At 43.4% G+C, this 6,181-nt stretch overlaps 1 long non-coding RNA gene across 2 annotated transcripts; it reads left to right on the top strand.

The window, feature by feature from the left end:
• Window positions 1-400: 400 nt before the first annotated feature.
• LOC105571176 lies at window positions 401-4,306 on the top strand. 2 transcript variants are annotated; one of them, XR_001009620.1, is made up of 4 exons: window positions 401-942; window positions 1,013-2,264; window positions 2,356-2,555; window positions 2,634-4,306. It is a non-coding gene; the product is annotated as an uncharacterized LOC105571176 (long non-coding RNA). The 2 variants fall into 2 exon arrangements; XR_001009619.1 differs by having other exon boundaries at window positions 407-2,264.
• The last annotated feature ends 1,875 nt before the right edge of the window (window positions 4,307-6,181 follow it).

The following is a 6,181-nucleotide window of genomic DNA, read 5'->3' as shown; positions in this document are numbered from 1 at the left end:
CCAGACCGCTCGCCTCGAAAGGGACGACGGCCCGAGACACAGGGTGACGGCCGGTTCGCGCACCGACGGCGGATGTCGGCCGACAGACTGTCGACCGACCCTCCAGACCCCCCGAGGCCCTGCCTGGGAGACGTCCCAGCGGCCCCCGGAGAGGTCTTCCGGGCAGCAGGCCCCGCCTCGGAAACGTCCGAGCGGCCCCACCACCCGTCTATCTTCCCGACCCCCGGTGACCCGCGCCACGCACGGTTAAGCCACCGGGGTCGGGCCCTCCACTGCCGGCGCGACCGGACCACGTCCGGCCCCCGACAGCGGAGCTCCGTCCCCTCGCCCCCCCCCGCCGGAACACCGGCATTAGAGGGAGCTCAGGGACCTCCCCATTCCCCGATCAGGCCCTCCCGCCCGCCGGAGCACCGACGTGCAATGGCGTTCAGGCCCAACCCGGGAGATGGGGCGGAGGCGGGGTGGCGATGACGTGCCACCCCTTCTCCGTCCGGGTCACCCCCCGCCGCCCCGCCGGAACACCGGCGTATGGGACGACGGGAGGAAGACTACCCGGTCCGGTGAGGGGAGCAAGCTCCCCCCTATCGGCCCCGGAGGCCGGAGGTTTGAAGTCGGGGTACCTCATCCCCTACCAGCGATCGGCGGGCTCGTCCGCCACACGTGTGGTACGCTTGGGTACGATTTGTATAATAAAAGTGTTTTTACTTTTCTCCTGCGTGCCTCATGTGTGGAGATATTGCTTGCAATGCAAAGTCCGTGGTTGTGAATTCGCGTTAAGAAACGTCGTCTGCCGCGCGTGGCGCTCGCAAGCGCGGCTGACGTGACTGACGTTACCGACTTTAACGAGCGCCCGTAAATAGAGTGATAGAGTGAACCTAACCTTTGTGCCGATTTATTTAATAATAACGTGTTGTCTCGTTGTCTCTCATAATAACAACAAAAGTAAGTATACGAACGTGCAATGTGTTTTAATAGTTATCCTGGCGATTTTAACAATTGTCTAATATTTTAGGAAAATGCTTAAAGTTCTCTTACACAGGTTATCCAATGACGAGAAGGTGATACAAGTAGAAGTGCTGCAAACGCTAATTGGTATACTAAAATGCCCCGACCTGGTAGAAAGCTTTTCGTCTTACAATGAATTATTAATACTAAAACTAATTTATACCTACAAATCGGATCAAAAAGTCGAATCTTCCAGCAGTAGCGGCGGTAGGTCTCCAGTGAGTATCGATCGCGTTTTACTTTTTAACTAACAGGAATTAAAAGTGCTATGATTATATCTATGGCGTCGTTCATAACAGATCCATTGGAACGCGGAGAAGTGCGCGGCGACAATGGCCATAGTTTTGAAGCCGGAAGAAATTATTCATTTAGTCTCCACTATAATCGCTACAGAACCATATCCAATGAATATGGGCGCGATAAAAATGTTGCACAAGGTGGTGGAGCAATGGGGTCGGGACGCTATCGAACCTCATCTTAGCAAGGTTATGCCTGGCCTTATAAAGGTATTAATTTTATTTCTCTTCACAGGCTTACGATGACACCGAAAGCGCGGTTCGCAAGAGCGCGGTCTTCTGCATGGTGGCGATCCACGTCGCTGTCGGCGAGAAGGTGCTGAAGCCACATCTGAACTCCCTGTACTCCAGGAAGCTGAAGCAACATAGACGAAGACTTTACCCCAGATCTTTGTCTCATCACACGTTAGTACTTCAATACACTTACATTATATTCCATGTTAAGCGCAAGAGCATCTTTACAAAATTGTCTACTTAGTACGGGACCATGTAACGCTCACGTGCATGCATCGACGCAACACACTTGCGGAGAGGGAGAGGAACAATAGCCCCCCGAATACTCGGTGCAATAATGGAACGGATAGCACAGCGTATACGGAAAATTATCTCCCACCTCCTATTTTACCGCCGCCGCAGCAGCCTACTGTTTACAGTCATCCCGAGGCTCGAGGACCATCTAGCTTCTACAGGGGACCATGCCCAGTGCTGCCTATAATCGTAATCTAACGATTCACGCAACGTGCCTCGATGTCATATTTTGTTTGAATTTCATGTATATTCGCAGGTAAATTCGCTGAATAATCAGCCAGTAGACTCGATGTCTTCGCTGATGTTACCGTCGGTTGATACATCAACCGATACACCAACATGTGCATCATCATATGTATCATTACGATCCGCATCAACGGCCGTCGCAACGCCATGCATCATCATGTACACATTAGTTTCCATCCCCCTCATATGGTTTGTCTTCTGTTACTTGCTGCCAAGTCCGTTACACGTAAATTCTTTAAATATATCTTGCACTTATCGTATCACTTTAATACACATACAGCAAGGATCTGCAGCACACCAGATAGTGCCGTATGCACCGAGTATGTCGGAATTTGTATTGCAAGGGACACGTCATATGCGAGACATATCTCGATAGACAATTACATACGCATTGCTGACTTTCGACGTATGGCTCATATAAGTTGTGGGGCTACACAAGAGTCCATTGAGAGCCACACATTCCCTCACAAATATAAACGGGTAAGAATTGACATTTAAATAAAACCTTTTAATATCGAGTCTTTATGATATTACAATACGTTATGTATTTATTTATAGGTAAAAAAGGTAGAAAATAGGGATTGTTTTTATCGATTGACCGTTTCACTCGACAATTTTCACATGTGCAAGGATCGATTCTAGGAGAGCGCGTTTAATTTCGGCGCGCGGAATCATCCCAGGGCTAAAATTAATATTATATTATTTACTATTTAATGATAAAGCTATAAATATAGTTACAGAGAATGCATACAATCACAAGAACTCGGTGACGGCTGACATTTCCTCTGTCGCGCGTAGCACCAAAGGCAACGGCGTATTTTTATAAATTATATTTGTTGAACGATATATTGTTTAATTTTGTTGAGACCTGCCTTTGGCTATGCCCGACGATATATACATTGTGTTATGCATATGCGATTGTATATGAGCTATATACCATTAATTTCTCAAACGAAGAGTGACGTTTAACAAAATTATAGAAGATAGAAGAAATATTTACACAGATCTTGCGGAAGAGTCTGAAGCATATGTAATGAAATTTTTATAACGTTTGCAATGATTTTTCTTTCTTCCTATAATTTTATATTTTAATAATTTTTAATAATTATTAGCGTCACGCAATATGTCAATGCAACAGCAAAACTCAGTTTGTAGAACGTGTTAAAGCATTAACATAGACGCACGGAATGTTCAGCAATCTATCGGAATCAATTCAGTTAAAGCGCAGCTTCGATATGACATGAAATGCGCGGGAAAACTCGAAAGACCGAATTAATTCGAAGCGGACACGAAGGAGATCGCACGATCAAGAACGCGCGCGGATATCGGCACAATTCGAGCGAAGAACGGAACAAGCGGACGTCATATTGGCTGTTCGTTTTATAAATGAGTTCACTCGATTCAATCATCGCCTTAAAAATGTATACGAAGTAACAGTAAGGTCTATCTAAATAATAATCATGTTAGAGGGTAAATTGTAACAAAGATTTTATGAGCGGCGACACGAGCGACGAGACTAACGAGAGAGGACGAGAGTAAGTGCGTGCATGCATGTGCGTGTTGTATGTGCCTGTATGCGTGTGTACATGTTGAATGTAAATGTGTAAAATGCGTGGGTGAACAGTAGCAAGGGATGAAACAATGTATAACTATTGTATAATTACGAACGATGGATAATTAATTGCTACGACATCGACTATTTGCGACGATGATCATAATAATGGCTATTCGCACTTGTTGCGAAGTACAATTTTACGCTATAGAGCTCGCGAGAAATAGAGAAGGCTTCAATGACGGCGTGCGAGAAAAATACAAACCGAAAAGGACTGTAAAAAAATAGCTAGATGCGATGTCAACTAGTTACGTTAACACTACTGAAAAACGATTCAGAGATTTATAATGTGAGAGACATTTAACGTGAGAGAGACATTTGATACCTGTATAATAAAAGATATATACACGATAATGTAGACATTAAATTAATTTAAATAGGTTCCTCTTAATGACAAAACGAACTATCTCTTCTTAATTTCATGTAACATACTATTACGGAATTCGATAGTATGATAGAGTACTACAAAGATCGCAAATGGATCAGAAACATAACACCCAGTGGCCAGAAAGAAATAGAATTACTTACTAATAAAAACCCGCGGGGTTTAATGGATCACTGTAAATTCTTGTAAAAATAATTGAACACTAGGATATTTATAATACAATTTCTAAAGTTATTGGCACCTTCTTTTGTATTTACATATTTTATTTTTATTATCGGCAATCAAGATTAGACTGTTTATTGCGATGAATATTGCCACAGGCCTCGGTGATCGAATTGGTTGAAACGCTTAGCGAGAGAAGGAGGTCCAGGTTCAAACCCTGGCTGAGGTGATATTTTTTCACAATAAATCTAGAATAAAATATTTGGACTCTAACACCCTGTCACGGCTCTTAGTCCTTTATTCCTTCAAATTTGTGTTTATCGCATTTGAGCCATACGAATTTTATTAATGTTATTTTTATCAATAAATACATTTTGAAGTTTGAAAAAAAAATTTACTTTCAGTACTAGTATTACTTTATTAAGCAAATATAATACATAATAATCCAGCCACTAAACAATATTTTAGCGTTCTTTACATTGAACATATTACAATAAAAATGCTAAGCGTATAGATATAACTTATATTACGTAAACGATATCATATTTTTACAACAATCTTGTATTCAAGTGTGTGCGTACGTGGAATATAAGTTTAGCAATATAGTACATACACTTGTAAAGAAATATTGATATAATCTATTAATGTGTTAACTCGTCTTGCCCGCAGTAAATGCGAAATGCCTTACTGAATTGGAAGATGTACTAACCTATCTTGTGGCGCTATAAAAAATACATGATATAGATAGAAAATACACAAGAAAATAATATCTAGACTTTTAGTATACAAGTGTAATCATTCGTATTTACTAAAGTGTCGCAACGAGTTCACTTGCGCGTTACAGAAGTATTTTCCAATGACGAATTAATTGCCCGGTTAACAGATTAAGAATAAATTCAAAATTAATTTTTAGTATTCTCATATTTGGAAAAACGGAATCAAAGGACATGTGTAACGTTAATCTTAAAAAGAGTAACCTAAAAAAATACAGAACATATTATTTAATAATTGGTAAACGTTACCCTTGTTCGCTACACAATCGTAAATATGACAGTGCGTTAATAAAAGTAAATGTTTCGATATTTTGTAGCGTAGGGGCGGCTGCGGCCGCTGCCACGGCCACGGCCACGACCGCGGCCGCGGCCGCGGCTGTTCCACCCTTCGTTGCGCCCGCGCCCAGCACGATGCCATCTTGCTGTAAAAAAAAGAACATAAGTATTATACGATTGTACGAAACAAAACACGGTAGTCTCGCGTCAAGTATAAAAAAGCGTGGCTAGAACCGCGCACGCGAAATCGACCGTGTAGTTTATGCAACAAATTTTAGACTTACGCTTAGACTTCACCGTCGTTGTCCTTGATGATGAAGACGCTGGCGGTGGTGACGGCGGCGGAGGCAACGACGACGGCGGCGGAGAGACCGATGACGGCGGCGGTGGCGGTGGCGGAGGCAAAGGCAAGGGTAACGGCAAGGGTAATGGCAACGGAGGTATTGTAGAGACTTGGGCCGGCGCCGCGAAGTCCACTTGCTTCTCCGACACCGCCGCCCTGGCCATTGCCTCGGCCAATATTTTGTCTTCAGTCCTGTAAAAATATTATTTAGTTATTACGTTAGTTTAATCACGAGACACGGTAGTACTTACGTCTTGTTATCCATCATCGCGAACGGTGACTGTAGAACTGTAGTCGATGTCGACCATAGACATATATATGTAGATGGTTGTCCGCATCTTCTAAAGGACAGAACGATATAGAGGTAGGTGCTGTCTCCGTCACTCCGCCGGTCTGGAGGGGGAACGTGGAGGGGAACTAAAGCCAACGGCACACGATACTATTTTTCCTACTGGTTGCTTACGAAAGCCAATCAGGACGCAGAGTTTTCGATCAGGTGACTCAAAGCTGAATCCTGGTTGGTTCTCGTAAGCAATCCAGTAGGAAAAATAGTTT

This window comes from Vollenhovia emeryi, unplaced genomic scaffold, assembly GCF_000949405.1.
Source record: "Vollenhovia emeryi isolate VEMERY1.0 unplaced genomic scaffold, V.emery_V1.0 DF941078.1, whole genome shotgun sequence".
In the NCBI taxonomy this organism is placed as follows: Eukaryota; Metazoa; Arthropoda; class Insecta; order Hymenoptera; family Formicidae; genus Vollenhovia; species Vollenhovia emeryi.
Note: the sequence above shows the minus strand (reverse complement) of the source record. Positions and strands in the feature narration are given on the sequence as shown.